General features: G+C 37.0%; 1 protein-coding gene across 1 annotated transcript in view; it reads right to left on the bottom strand.

Annotated features, from left to right (window-relative positions):
* SORCS3 (sortilin related VPS10 domain containing receptor 3) overlaps nucleotides 1-16,687 on the bottom strand; it is a 721,132-nt gene that overhangs the window by 325,735 nt on the left and 378,710 nt on the right. The gene's annotated exons all lie outside the window — the stretch shown is intronic.

Genomic DNA, 16,687 nt, shown 5'->3' with positions numbered 1-16,687 from the left:
GGCATAGGGCACTGTGAGTGATGAAAAAGTGGAAAAAAATAAGATGTCAAGAAAGAGCAAACAAGCAAAAAGGTCACAAGGCAATTTATCATGGTCTTGTGATAGTCAAAAGACAAGTTTCTACTCTGGCTGAGGTAGTATCTGCTGGAGATGATTTTGAGTGGCAATGACAGAACACTTACATTACTGGTTTCTTTCTGTGGAGTCAACAGTAGGTGGTACAAGTAAATGAAAGTCTACTGCAATAGTCCATGTAAAGAAGTGATGCTGGCAACATGGACAGGTGTGAGAAGAGGAAGAGTGAACTAGGGTTGTTGGGATCCTGGATGCACTTTAAAAATCAATCCAGGATTATGTTTAGGGACTCATAATCAGTGTAAAATAGAGTCAAGACTCCAATGGATTTTCCCTGAAAGTTCAAAATAATGAAACCATAAGAACTACTTTGTGAAGGAGAATGAATAGAAACCAGGCGTTTAATTTTAGAATGTACTACTTGGCATATTTATGAGATACCCATGGTGAAATGTCAAGTATCATTTTGAGATGAACAAGTCTGGAGTATAGAGCGATCTGGGCTAATAATTAGAACAAGTAAGTGGTGTTTAAATCCAGGAGCCTGGATGAGATCATAAAGAGAGTGAGTGGGAAGCAGTCCAGAAAATGTATCCAAGGGCCCTTCAATATTTGGAGAAGTCTGATAGGTTAGATGAGACCTGAAAAGGTTTTTGAGATAGAGCATCCAGTGATGGAAAAGATAAAAAGATGATATCCATTTTCCACAAAATTCTCTTCCTCTTTCTCCTCTGCTCCCTCCTCAGTATCCTCACTTGATTATTCCACCCACAGTCCTCCTCCTCCTCTTCTTACTTGTTCATTGACTTCACTGAAAAACTTCTTTTCACCTTTTATTCTTTGACCTTTGTTTTAATACTTAAAAGAGAACTTTTGGGCCGGGAAGGTGGCGCTAGAGGTAAGGTGTCTGCCTTACAAGCGCTAGCCAAGGAACGGACTGCGGTTCGATCCCCCGGCGTCCCATATGGTCCCCCCAAGCCAGGGGCGATTTTTTTTTTTTTTTTTTTTTTTTTTTTTTTGGTTTTTGGGCCACACCCAGCGGTGCTCAGGGGTTGCTGTCTGCTCAGAAATAGCTCCTGGCAGGCACGGGAGACCATATGGGACACCGGGATTCGAACCAACCACCTTTGGTCCTGGATCGGCTGCTTGCAAGGCAAACGCCGCTGTGCTATCTCTCCGGGCCCAAGGGGCGATTTCTGAGCACATAGCCAGGAGTAACTCCTGAGCGTCAAACGGGTGTGGCCCAAAAACCAAAAAAAAAAAAAAGAGAACTTTTAGCCCCTGGTATAAACCCCCTCATATAGTATCATAGTAACCACTGACTTCTTAACACCCTGGACAGTAATATATGCATATGTTTAAAACTTGGGTCATTCCATGCTTTTTACATGTATCATTTTAAATGAATATTACTTTTTAACTGAACATGCAGGGACCCTAAAGAATTCCATTTATTTCAGGATGATTTTGTTAAGTAAATGCAAAAATAAACACCAGGCCATGGGCTAGGCTACTATAGTCTTTAGTATTAGTGTAATGGAAAACTTGAGATGTTTTTAGGATCAGTTCTACTTAGATATATAAAAAATTGAGAATCAAAATTTGAGTAACTGAAAGACATCTTGTTAATATATACTTCGAGGCTTTAAAACATCCATTTAAGGGCCCGGAGAGATAGCACAGTGCATTTGCCTTGCAAGCAGCCGATCTAGGACCAAAGGTGGTTGGTTCGAATCCCGGTGTCCCATATGGTCCCCCGTGCCTGCCAGGAGCTATTTCTGAGCAGACAGCCAGGAGTGACCCCTGAGCACCGCCAGGTGTGGCCCAAAAAAACAAAACCAAAAAAATAAAAAACAAAACAAAAAAACAACCATTTAATTTCAAGTATACCTAATTCCTAGTAGACACCCCTTCTACATGCTCTGCTGGTCCCACTTAGCATTAGTTTGATCAATAGGGAAGGCAAGTCAGTTGAGAAATTTTTTATATGGGTGGAGAAAGAGGGGAGTCCTGATGAGCTCAAATCTCACATTCCCAGTGCACTCCCAGCTTTACCAACCTTTTTCCCTGTAGCACATTATTTCACTAAATCTCTACAGCTGCTTTCCTTTCTGTCTATATTGATTATTCTTAATTTTTCTCTTAATTTTCTGCACTTTCTGACCTCTTGCATTCCCCTACAGGTTCACACATATCAGCTTCTGGAAATTCCACATGGATTCTGCAGAAGAAAGGCACAGGTGGATTTGAGCTGGGAAGCAAAGAAGGAGCTTGTTATATGTCTGTGTTCACTCCCCATGCAGCCTGCCTGAACTCCTCTATCTCCTAAGACATTTATGCTTTATCTTTATACCCTCTCCTGCATGCTAGAACTTCAGGTTTGTAGGGATGGTTCTCGATGCCTGCGCCTGAGGTCAAGATTTAAAAGATTATTCCTGCTGCATCAGATTACTTTTGACTTCTAGGAGGTGTATTAGTTCCCATAAAAAATATCCCTTCACTCAGATCATACTATAATTCTATCCAGAGGTACCTGTTCTGTCCCATACCCTGCTTGGCATCAGAACAGTGATCCTGGGGCTGGAGAGATGGTGCAATTGGTAAGGTGTCTGTGTTGCGTGTGCTAGCCTAGGACGGACTGCGATTCATTTCCCCGGCATCCCATATGGTCCCCCAAGCCAGGAGTGATTTCTGAGCACAAAAGTAACCCCTGAGCATCACCAGGTATGGCCCAAAAACAAAAACAAAAATAAACAGTGATCCTCCCTTATGGTGCCCTTATGCTCTGGCCTAATGCTTCCTGACTTCTTGCACATCCTGCTATCATCCTTATGTTTAGCCCACTCTGATTTTATAGGGCCAAAGGAAAAAAAAACAATGGAATAGAAAGCCAGAGAATATCACACCTGAGAAATTTCTCTAAACTGTCCCCAAATTGTTCTGAATCTCCTGTGGTAAACTTAAATAAGAGAAGGTCAGAGAAAAGGAAGAAGGTTTGACATCCATAACCACTATAGACTAGCTCTAATTCTCTTCTTTTTCCTGACTGGATGAAAAATGTAGTGCTCACAAGTAGCTCAGCCTAATATAGGAAAGAGCTTATACCTGTATACCTCTGGTTCTGGGGCTGCACTGTTTACAGAAATATTTTTTAAACCCCAGATTGCAAGCTCAAGACATCAATCAGAGTCTGGTCACAAAGAAAAATTTGAGGGATGGATACCCACATCAAGTCCCCAGCCTCAAAGGCTCCTTCAGGAATGCTTGGTAAGCACAATTAATGACAAAATGGTTTGTACAGTATATGTAAACATATTAAACACCTTGCTCTGTGCATTTATCTGACATTAAGTGATTAACCAGGTGCATAAGCTAATATTTATACATGACTTGCAATTGCGTTAATGCAAATTAGGCCCCATTTTTCATGGCATAGGCGAACTGGAAGAAAGCAAGTCCAGAGACATTCCTATTGAACTCCCAATTGGTACAGATTAAGAACCTAGAGCAGAAGATAAGTGACATTCTCTCAGGTAAGGCAGAATGGTGAATAAAGGCCCTTTTGGCCCTTGAGAGTTCTCCTAACCATATTTTTCCCCCATTTAATGAAAACAAGGTATTTACTTCACTAAATTCTTGAGACAGATACAATTTTAGTTTTTAAGACTTCTATAAATACAATAATAAATAACTTCTGAACTTTCACCCTATGGCAGCAGATACTAAGATCTGAATAGATTCATAGTTTAGTCTTTCAACAGCAGTATGAGACTGATGTCATTGTTGTAAATTCTGACATAAAATGACAACAGTGGTCCTGGGTTCCAACAGCTCAGGGCTATGTGGAAATTCCCCTCACATAGGAGTGGCATGATATTTGTGTTTCAGTTTATCCACTGATGCAATGGTAATATTAAGCCATTTCTTATAGAGGGATTTTAAAGATACTAGTCAGGCAAATAAGTCGGATACAGCAGTCCAAGAAAATAGTGGGATTCTTGTGAGTGATTCTAATTTAGTTTTCAAACTATAATGATGAGGAAAAAAAGACACAGAGTTTTGAAAATCTTCTAAGGAACAAACAGACACATGGCTGCTAAGAGCCAGGCATATTGCCACCAGGACAACAGATTGCTGAGCTCTAGTTCACTCTCATTGATGGTAGGTAAAGCAACTTTCTGTATTGATGGAGATGGGTCTACCTCAACTGGTAGGCACCAGTCATGTGTAACTGAGTACTGGAAATGTGGCTAATGCAGCAGAGGAGTTGAGATTTTTTTTAAATTTTTATCTTAATTTGTGTCTACATGTGGCTAGTTATTATTGTACTAGATATTCATCCCCCTCCCCCCCACATACACCATTATTAGTTTCTTTATACCTGAGCTCTGCCTGACTTTTAATACACTAGGCACTAAGTCACTATTAGGATATAAACTTTTATTTTTATTTATCTCAAATTACTGCCCTTAAGTCTGTCGTTGGGAATTATTATCTAGCTAACAAATGCTCACCACTGTCTGCCGAATGATTGACCATATGACTGAAGGAAGAGTCTATTTCGGCAAAGATGCAAAGTCAATCCATGTAAATCAGAGTGGTCTCCCCTCCCCTATCAAGATACAGACACTCCCTCCCCAGCCTTCAGTTTCTATATCATGTCTTGACAAAAAAAAAAAAGAAATACTCTCAAGTCATTTAGTCTAAGCAATGAAAACCAAGTTGGGAGATGGTTGAATGTTGTATCTTAAGCACATCCAAACATGCTCAGACAAACCCACCTCCAAGAAGAAATCAAAGGTAAGACTTCCTATCACCCACCTGCCCAAATAAAAATGAGACAGATCAATACTCAGCTACTTTTAGACTAATTTGAATGTTACTGGATTAATTATAACTGAGATAACTTCTAGTCTAATAATTGGAATATTAACTCGATTGGTTAATTGGAACCTAATGAACTTTTAATCCTTACTTGCATAAAGCAAAAGCTTACCCACCTATCCTTTGTTGATTGATAGAAGGCCTTTTTCCAATACTGGCAACTTGGAACATAAATTGTGTCTCCTAGGCTGTAATCCTGTGAAAATTCCAAGTAAAGTGTACATATTTTGCTTCAAGCAAGTTTTGTTCATTTTGGGATAACAGTCAACTCTTTTGAAAAGAACAATGAGCTAACTTACAAGATCATAGAGGTTCTGAATTATCTGTCATCAAAGATCCCCTCTCCTACCAACATACACATCTCAGAGTCTGGAAGCCAACTGGGAACACAGTGGTTACATATTGTCATTCCCATTTCTATAATTTCTAGGTGTAGACATGACATGATATTTTAAATTTTTGGTTGCCTCATTTTTATAATGGAGGCACACTTTTTTCTTAAGGTTTTCTTAAGGTTCTTAAGGTTGCAAAGACACAAAGTATAATACACTGATTTGGAATATATAAACGATAGTATGGTTTTAATATCTAAAGACTATAGAGAAAAGAGCCAGGAGGACCAGTCCATGATATGAAGCTCTCCACAAAGAGCAGAGGGTTGCAGTTAGGGCAGAAAAGGGACCATGATAGTTGACTATGATAGTTGAAAATGATTCTGGACAAGAACTAGGTGTTGAAAGGAGATAAAGTGATATGCATGAAACTCTTTCAGTAACAATACTGCAGACTACAGTATCTAAAAGGAAAAAAAAAAAGAAAGAAAAAGAAAGAGAAAAAAATGTCTGCCAAAGAGGCAAGCAGGGGAAGTGATCATGGCAGGCTTGGGAGGGAAACTAGGAATATTGGTGGTGAGAAATGTGCACTGGTGAAAGATGTACACTGCTTGACTGAAAATCATAAACAACTTTGAAACTGAATATCTCACAGTGATTCACTTAAAGGATATATTAAAAAATAAAATAAAATAGGGCCAGAGAGATAGCACAGCGGTAGAGCATTTGCCTTGCAAGCAGCAGCCCCAGGACCAACGGTGGTTCAAATCCCAGCATCCCGTATGGTCCTCCATGCCTGCCAGGAGTAATTTCTGAGCATAGAGCCAGGAATAACCCCTGAGTGCCACAGGTGTGGCCCAAAAACCAATAAATAAATAAATAAATAAATAAACAAACAAATAAATAAACAAATAAATAAATAAATAAATAAAATTGAGGCTGGAACAATAGCACAGAGGGGTTTTGTAAGAAGCTGACCTGGGTTTAATTCACAGCATCCCACATAGTCCCCTGAGCCCTTCCAGAAATTACTCCTGAGCACCACCAGGTGTGACCCCAGAACAACAAAATAAATAAACTATAAAAATGATAAAATAAAAAGAATTCAGCACAATTTCCAATATGTTGTTTGGATCCATCCAAAAAAGAATGACTTTCTCCCTATCTTCAAGCTCAAGTTACCAAAACTGCCTCCTGTAATTGTTAAGCCACTAAACTTAGCCTTTCTTTGCTTTTTTCCCCCCTGGGGGTTCTATCAAGCAACTTGCTAAAGTAAATAAGTGTATAGAACATTCAGAAAAAAAGAAAAGGGGCTTGATCTTGTATTCTTGCATACGTTTTTAGAATGGATAATACATTTTTAAGAAAAAATTTGGGTAATCATCTACACCATAAAAAAACACTTAAGTTTCTATTTGTATGTGGAACTGAATACAAAGGACAATACTACAGAATCTTGATCCTCAGGGCACACTTCAAAGAAACTTTAAATATAATCTGGTTTCTTTTAAAAAAAAATCACCAAACCCAATGCTTTTCTTAGTCCTTTCTGCTATGGTTGATTATTTTCCAAACCTTGAACTATTTTCGTACCCTAAGTTCCTATCAGTTCTCATCACTGGTTTTCTTCCTGCTTCCAAATATGTTCTGCCACCAGCTTCTCTAAGAGTTGCTGTACATTGCTGGTCTACCACTAACAGTATGACTTCAAAATCTTACATATAATTTTTTGTATCATTCATAAAATTAAGGTAAAGGAGATTTGATTCCTGGGAACCCCATATGGTTCCCTGGAGTAATGCCAAAAGTGATCTCAGTGCATAGAGCTAGGAGTAAGTACAGCTAGGAGTGGCTTCATATCTCCCCAAATACACAAAATAATAATTAAGGTACTAATATCTACACTTTAAAGGGTTAATTGGAAGTTAATTTAGGGGAAATAAGCCCCAATTGGATTACACCTAACAAATATATGGAACTAATAACTAAAGTAAAACTCAAAATTTTAAAAAAATATTTGAGTTTGAAAGCATATTCCTGCATGTTATAAATCATACTGAGAACTCTAAACCAAAGTAGTAAGCAGGAAATAAACCAACGCTGATCTACACTATTTGTGAACCAATGATAGGCTTTGGAAAATAATGGGTGGGTCCTAATACATTGTGTTCAGGAAAAGAGAAACTTGCTCTACAAGATACATAGCTGGAAAAAACACACATATAAATTTGATGTGAAATACATCCAGTTGAAATGAAGTCTTGAAATATGTTAGATTCTATCCAGACAAACAGCAATAAATTGATTTTTAGCTTTAATTTTATTTATTTTTGTTTGTTTTGTTTTGCTTTTTGGGCCACACCAGTGATGCTCAGGGGTTACTCCTGGTTATAAACTCAGAAATCACTCCTGGCTTGGGGAACCATATGGGACACGCGGTATCAAACCGCAGCCTGTCCAAGATTAGAGCATGCAAGGCAAACGCCCTGCTAGTGCCACCGCTCCGGCACCAATAAATTGATTTTTTAATCTGAGACTTGAATTAGTGTGAGGTGGCAACAGTTACCCAAGAGAAAAAAATGCTTCAACTAACTACAGCTATGGGTTTATTTTGACATTTAAATTCACATGACCTACGTGATGCAAAACTCCACAGTAGATAAATATAGCTATATCATGTATATTTTGAATGTTTATATATATATATCCATTGATATTCCTATGCCTCAAGCAGAAACAAATAAAAATACACCACTTATGAGGTGTGTTTTATAATCTAACTAATCCTGTAAAGATGCAACAAATCTTTATTAAGTCTTAAAGTAATGGAACTAAAAAAATAAATCAGATTGAGTGAAGAATATTAAAATTTGCCTAAAGAAAACACTTAGTATAATGTTTAGTGCAAATATACATGTGTCTATATGTATATGTGCATGTTTCTTATAGCTAATTCTTTTACTGCCATGTTTTTATGTCCTAAATAATGTTTTTAAGATTCTGTCCTTGTTTCTTTGTTAGTTTGATCAACATATTTTGGTATTTCATTCATTCATAGATTCATCTATTCATTTCTAGACAGACAAACTATACTTTGTGTTAACACTATTGGAAAGAAAGAATATAGAAAGGATTAGAGACCAAAAAAAGATGAGTAGGGAGTTAGCAAGAAGCAAGTGGTCTATAGGAAATAGTATTCATCTGACCACAATACCCACCACAGGAGAGAGATTACATGTTTTAACATATGAAGGAGTAAAGGAATTGAGGAATGACTAAATTGAACAGAATTAAGCAGCTAGTCATGAAAAATAACCAGTTCCAGTTTAGACTTAAATGGGATAGACTCCTGACTTGAAATCAAAGTTTGGGGAATAAATCTTCCTTCAAGTTATATGTATATCAAAGCCAAGACATGGACCATGGGAGCATAAACTTTCTATTTCCTCTTTTACGACCAGCTCAGGGTTTTCAGCAGTTATTCTGTGGAGCAAGTGATATCAATTTAGGATACAGTAAGAGGAATATGACAGGCACCAAAGCCAAGTTACCTTTTTGAAGGATTTTCATAGGGAGAGAAGTGCTCGTAGCTTCAGAGAACAAAATGCTTGGATGAGCTAGTACATAATGAGAAAGTATTTCCAAGAGATCGAAAATTAAAAGGGGAGAGATTTTATCTTAATGATTAAGGACTTAGCTAGTAATTAGAAATCTCTAAAACAAGAATTGTCTGCCATGAGAAACTCAGTGCCCTAAAATTAAAGGTGTATAAACAGAAGCTCTGTATAATATAGATAATATATAAGGGACTCGAGATCAGTCCTGCTCAAACTTCTATAAAAATTAAGAAAAAATAAATATGGAAAGTTAAAAGCAGCAAAAAGAATCATATAAAATTACCAGTCAAGAGTAAAATGAATTCTATAAATATTAATAATAAAGTCATGATTTTTCTAGGCTTACTTAAATGCCAAACATGCCATAGTTCACACACTGTCATAATTTTCTTTCTCTGAGTATATTTCTATGATCAGGCGAAAGAGCCCAATAATCTGTGCATTGCTGTCTTCAATTCCATAATTAGAGAACACAGGACCTGATGAATTGCAAATGGAGTCAGAGCCCCAGCTCATGACTTAATGAGCAGAGATAGTCCTGTTACAGCCGTCCACACTCCATATTAATCACCGGTTGATGATTTGCTGCTGGAAAACTGTCCTCAGTGATATATGGTTCTCTTAGCCAACTGGTTTCCTGTCAGCCTCCTTTGCCTGAGACTCTGGCCTTTCTAGTTCCAAGTCTGTGTAACTAGACATTAAAGAGATGGAAGGTTCAAAGAATCTTGGTAGATAATGTCACCCAAGAGAAAATATTCCCTAAAGTCTTAGGAAAGTGAATGTGCAAAGTAGAAAAAAATGAGAGATGGGCTGCCAAGAGGGGGGCCTGCCAAGAGAGACAAAGAAATCTGACTTAGCTGAGTCCATTTGAAGTTGAATTATATGAAAATATGTGTCATCTGCTCCACTGTGGAGTCTAACAGGAAGAAGAGCTCGTTTATACCAAGCTGAGGTTTGGCACAATGAACAAGAGACTTAACTCATCTGTGTGACTTCTCCCAGAGGAATCTCACAACACGCCTGGGAATTTTCTATCATTATCTCACTCTACACAAAGTGAAGTAGGGCAGAAATGTTAAACTACCCACTCCAGGTAAGTCACTTGGGGAAAAAAAGAAGTACAGAATTAAATGTAGGTCTTTTGACTTGGAAGCCACTTCTCTTTCTAGCCTAAGTCTATCTCTATGCCTACCATCATGCAGATCACTAGAAGATCTACTTCCAGCTGTGATGAATTATTAGACATTGTTAAGGTATATACTTTTATTTAACTTAGTCTCCTTCTCATCAATGACCAGTCTCTAGGTATGACTAGAACCTAATAAATATTCTCTAGGCTCCTTTCTCTAGTGAATCCTCCTCATCTTCCAAGATTGAACAGATACTTTTTTTTTCAATACTGTCTAGTCTTCAAAGAACCTAAAGCTAGTAGTTTCAGAAAATCACAGTTCCTGGGGTCGCAATATCAATGCATGTGATTAACAACAGCCTGTTACTTTTTCCTCCCCCGGACTGGCTGCTTCAGATAAAATCTGAATCTGGTTCATAATTACGTCTGGTAAAGCATTATATGCTCTCATGTAAATGCTTGTAAAGGTGTGAAAGTATGGGAAAAAAGATAGTAAACATTGGCTTTGGTATGTGAAAATTAAAGTCTTCTTACAATCATCACATAGACATGGAAAGTTTTAAACTGCCTTTCCAGGAGTACCGCTGCTTTTGAGATAATTCTCTAGGAGACTTCAGAAACAGAAAGCACATATTCAGCTCTGATGCCCCTAAGCCCTGATGTTCTTTTTTCTCCTGTGGATTGGAAGCCTGCACAAATGGCTGTTCCCTATAACAGACTATCATTATTGTCTGATTATTATTATTATCATTATTTTCCTTGGGGAAAAAAAAGTAAGTGAAAATCAAAAACTAAACTAAAAGATTCATTTTAGATTTTAAGTGGTTATATGATATCTAGGAAATTAGTTTCTTAGATAACCTTTACTACTTTAGCATCAAGAGTTGCTGACTTTATTTGGTTGTATAAAAAGGAAACTATATTACCAACCTGCATAACAAAGCACAAACCTTTGAAACTAAAAAGAACCTCCACCCCCAAGACTGAACCTAGATTAACTTCTTAACCTTACTTCCTATTACAGAAAAACTTAGTTTAATTGTGTTTTCACCTTTCTGCACTTCTCCGACACCACTTTATTTTTTATAAATAAATTACAAATTTATAAAAACCCTGATTCAAGAAAGTCTATAGGTGCCATTTTCACATGTTCACTTTGTGTCTCTGTGACACAGTTAATTATGATAGATACGCTTTTAAGACATAATACTACTTCACTCTCTACTGCCTCGGGAAAACATGACTTTTATGTGTACTAGTAAATAAAAAGTGTGTGACTCACTGTACTGCAATGTTACCTTTACCGTGGTAGTCTGGAACCAAGCCTGTCATATTTCTGATGTGTGCCCTTGTCCCTATTGTGAGTTCTGCCTTCTGTCAAATGAAGCTACATGTAAACTTTATCATACCTTTTACCCACTTCTTCAAGTCATCTGTGCCCCATAGAATATAAACTCCATACAGAACTTGAATTTTCCCCCAAAACCAGCCCTACAACACCCACACTAGTCACTTGTTTTCATTTCACATGTACACCTCAAGTTTTATTTCTTCAATGAGACACGAGGAAAGAACTTTACACTTGCTTCATATTTTAAATTTACATTTTAGTAATAAGGAATTTTTCTATTATTATTTCTTTAGAAGAGCCTGTGATGGCTTGAAAATGTTTTCTCATATATTATGTAATTTTCAGAAACCCCTAAAACTAAGTAAAAATAATTATATTTTACAGGTGAAGAGTTACACAAAATGTACATATTTACAAAGGACCAGAATATGGGCCCATCTTTGTAACTGTTCTATATGCACTTAAGAACAATGTCTATTCTGCTTTTGAACAACATACTCTATCAATATCAGTTAGGTCAAGTTTCTGATGATAGTTTCTGCTCACTTCTTCTACATCCTTTATGATTTTTCTTTTTACTTGTTCTGCAAAGTACCAAAAATGAATCAGCAATTAATTCACTTAATTCAAAATACACTTAAAGTCGTACTTGATTTGGGTGGGGGAATAAAAATTCATACTTGTGAAATGGTTAGGATTGTCTCATAAAAATTTCAATATATACACCAACAATTTTTATTAATATCTTTATTTAAACACCTTGATTAAAAATATGATTGTAGTTGGGTTTCAGTCATGTAAAGAACACCCCCCTTCACCAGTGCAACATTCCCATCACCAATGTCCCAAATCTTCCTCCTTCCCACCCCACCCTAGCCACTTGCAAAAAAGCAAACTCAGACCCATAGCTAACAACATGTATGAAGGTAAAATCCAAATGGATTAAAGACCTTAATATCTGACCTGAAACCATAAGGTACACAGAAAAACACGTAAGTAAAACACTCCATGACATTGAGACTAAAGGCATCTTTAAGGAGGAAACAGCACTCTCCAAACAAGTGAAGCAGAGATAAATAGATGGGAATATAATAAGTTGAGAAGATTCTGCACCTCAAAGGAAATAGTGCCCAGGATACAAGAATCACCCACTGAGTGGGAGAAACTATTCACCCAATATCCATCAGATAAGGGGCTAGTATCCAAAATATTCAAGGCACTGATGAAACTTTACAAGAAAAAATACATCTAATCCATCAAAAAATGCAAAGAAGAAATGAACAGTCACTTTGGCAAAGAAGAAATACAAATGGCTAAAAGGCACATGAAAAAATACTCTGCATCACTAACCATCAGGGAGATGTAAATCAAAACAACTATGAGGTACCATCTCACGCCACAGAGATTGGCACATATCACAAATAATGAGAACAAGCAGTGCTTGTGGGGATATGGAGAGAAAGAAACTCTTATTCACTGCTGGTGGTAATGCCATCTAGTCCTACCTTTATGGAAAGTTATATGGAGATTCCTCTGAAAATTAAAATTGAGTTCCCATATGATCCAGCTCTACCACTCCTAGGGATATACCCAAAGAACACAAAAATACAATACAAAAGTCCCTTCCTCACACCTATATTCAATGTAGTGCTATTTACAATAGCCAAACTCTGGAAACAACCAAGATGTTCTTCAACAGATGAATGGCTAAAGAAACTGTGGTACTCTTCCATACAGCACAAAAGCACCAAGGGGAGAGTAAATGATCATGCAGGGAGTCGATAGTTAATTCCATGACAGTGTGCTTTAAGGGTGGAGAAACCCTGTACCTCCTAGGCCAATGGAATTTCCTCTATAAAGTCCCCACTAGTTACTGTGCCTATGCAGGGAGGGGGGGAAAATCACAAAATAATCCTTTTATCCACTTATATATTTATTGATTGATTGATTAACTGATTGATTTTGACTTCTTTATTTTGGTGTAGATATTAAAGTTGATGTCTCCAATTTTATTTTATGATATGTTATCTTTCTCTTTCTTTTTTCACTCCAGCATGGTTTGATTTCAGGACCAAGACTATTGTGTGGTGCTTGTCTTTATTGCTGTAGTTTTCACTGGATATTTTATTTGATATTTCTTTCTGTATTGTTGTGATGTTTCAATTACCTTTTTCCTGTCCTCTCTCAAACTGAGGTTGAAAGCTTCTAGAAGGACTCCGACCATTTTCAGCTTATTTGATTTTTTACCCCATTCTATTGCTTTTCTTTCTTTCAAACAAAACCACATAACTTGAACCATCTAGCTCCACCACTCAAATAGAAGGGGAAACAAGGGAGGGTACCAGGGCCAAACAGACATATGATCACTAGTAGTAAGCTAGACACAGAGGGGACCACTTACTTTAGCAGCCCAGGGGGTGAGAGTGGGGGATATGGGTTGTAGGAAGGGAACGGGGGTTGGAGGAAGAACAAATTTGGTGAGAGTAATTCTCCTGATTCAATGATAATATGTACCTAAAATACTACTGTGAAAGATATGTAAGCCAATATGGTCAAAATAAAAATTAAAAAAAAGAAACTGTGGTACATATACACACTGGAATATTATGCAGTCATCAGGAGAGGAAGTCATGGAATTTTCCTATACATAAATGTACATGTAATCTATTATGCTGGGTAAAGTAAGTCAGAAGGAGAGAGATATACACAGAATAGTCTCACTCATCTATGGATTTTAAGAAAAATAAAATATATTTTTGCAATAATTCTCAGAGACAAAAGAGAGGAGGGCTGGAAGGCCCAGCTTATGACATGAAGCTCACCACAAAGAGTGATGAGTCCAGTTAGAGAAATAACTACATAGAGAACTATCATAACAATGTGAATGAATGAGGGAATCAGAAACCCTGTACCAACAAATGTTATATAGTTAAGTTAATGAAAATTTTAAGTAAAGAAAGAGACGTAATATGCTCATGAATGAGAAGACTTGATATTTGTAAGATGTCATTACTCTTCAAATCAATTTTTAGATTTTATGTAAATCTTTTTTTGGGGGCACACCATGAAGTGCTCAGGGTTTACCCCTGACTTTGTGCTCAAAAATCGCTCTGGCAGGCTTGGGTAGTGAGGACATATGGGATGCCAGGAATCTAATCTAGGTCTATCCCAGATTGGCCACATGCAAGGCAAATGCCCTATTGCTGTACTATCTCTTCGGCTCCACTTTATGTAAATATTAATTAAAATTGAAAACTCTTTATGTAGAATAAAAAATGACAAGTTGAACCTCAAATATGTATGGAGACCTAAAGTACCTGTATGACAAAGACAATTTTGATAAAGTACAACTAGAAAAACATATTTCTTGTCTTTAAGATTTATTATAAGGTTCAAATAATCAAGATAATGTAGTAATGGTGTCAAAACAAACAAAAACGATGCCAAAGTATATAAATGAAAAGGAATAGAATCTAGAAACATGTCTGCATAAATAAGTTATTTTTGGCAAAAGTGCAAATGTAATTCAATAGAACTATATAATAATAAATTATAATAATAAATAACTTTGACTCATACTTTACACACCTATACAAATTGATCCAGAAGAGCTCAAATAGGCTTAAATATAAAACTTGAAACTATGAAGCAAGTAGGATAAAAGTTAGATGAAAAACTGTGAATTTTCTTAAGCAAATAGTTCTCTATTTTTTGTTTGTTTTTTTGGGTCACACCAGGTGACGCTCCGGGGTTACTCCTGGCTGTGCACTTAGAAATCGCTCCTGGCTTGGGGGACCATATGGGAAGCTGGGGATCTAATCCAGGTCTGTCTTGGGTCAGCCATGTGCAAGGCAAACGCCTTACCACTGTGCTATCGCTCTGGCACCATGCAAATATTTCTTAAATACATGACACCAATAATCCAAAATAATGGACATATTATATTTCACAAAAAGTAGAAACTTCTCAGAATTGAAACCCAATGTCAAAAAAATAAAAAGACAAGTTATGTCACAGTTTAGGAGAAATATCTGCAAATCAAATATTTGCAGTAATTTGATTCAGAATATAGGATTCTTAACCTTTAATATAAGATAAAACTGTGGGTTTTGGTTTTGGGATTTTTTGTTTGTTGTTTTTAGTTTTTGGTTTTTGAGCCACACCTGTGACTCTCAGGGGTTACTCCAGGCTCTGTGCTCAGAAATCAGTTCTGGCTTGGGCAACCATATGGGACACTGGGGATCAAATTGAGGTCCATCCTGAGTCATCCACATGCAAGGCAAACGCCCAACTCTGTGCTATTGTTTCGGCTCCAAAACTGTGTTTTTTATACAATATGCTCAATAACTTCACACATACACAAAGGGAGTTAGCAAACATGCATATGAGAAAATATCATTCAAAATGTTTAGTCACAAAGAGAAAGAAAATTAATTAACACAATTAAAATTTAAACACCAATAGTGGAATGGGTAAAAATTTAAAGATTGATCATAAGGAGTGTAGGCAGAGGGGCTTTGCACATAGCTGACCCTGACTCAAAAGTCAAAACAGAAACTAAAAGAAGAGATGATTGGGAACGTTAAGCCTGGGTGACTGTCAGTTTCTATTGAGAATGTAAAATGATACTAGCATTTTGGAAAACATTTTGACTATTTTTTTTCTTCTTCAAAAAATTGAGTCTCTGAGGGGTTCAAAGATGGCTCAAATGGTAGAGAACCTCCCCGACAATTATGAGAGTGCATGTTAGACACCCTAATAGGGCCCCACACATTGGATGCAAGCCTAATGGTACCATCATTTGGGATCACTAGTGCCCTAAATGAAATGTCTGCATACCACAACCAAGTGTATGTGAATCCCTAATTATCACACTTATAAGAAAAAGGAAGTAAGTGGATCTCTCCCCTATGATCTAATTATTCCACTACCTTTCTACCTGAGAATTAAAAGCTTGTGCCCATGTCAAAAATTGTATAGGAGTTTCATACCAATCTAATAGTAGAAGTTAGAATCACCCCAAATATGCATTAACAAGAGAAATTGTCAAATCAGTTATTGTATATCCATATAGTGGAATACTAATCAGAAAAAAGTAGTTATATATACAAAAATAACCTGGGTAAACCTCAAAAAAATAAAGTTCTGTCCATGGCCATACCACCCTGAATGTGTCCGAGCGCCCAATCTTGTTTGATCTCAGAAGCTAAGCAGAGTCTTCCCTGGTTAGTACTTGGATGTGGGACCACCTGAGAATACCAGGTTCTGTAGGCTTAAAAAATCTGTAAGAACAAAATAC

Source organism: Suncus etruscus, chromosome 17, assembly GCF_024139225.1.
Source record: "Suncus etruscus isolate mSunEtr1 chromosome 17, mSunEtr1.pri.cur, whole genome shotgun sequence".
Lineage (NCBI taxonomy): Eukaryota > Metazoa > Chordata > Mammalia > Eulipotyphla > Soricidae > Suncus > Suncus etruscus.
This window is presented reverse-complemented; position numbering and strand designations above follow the sequence as displayed.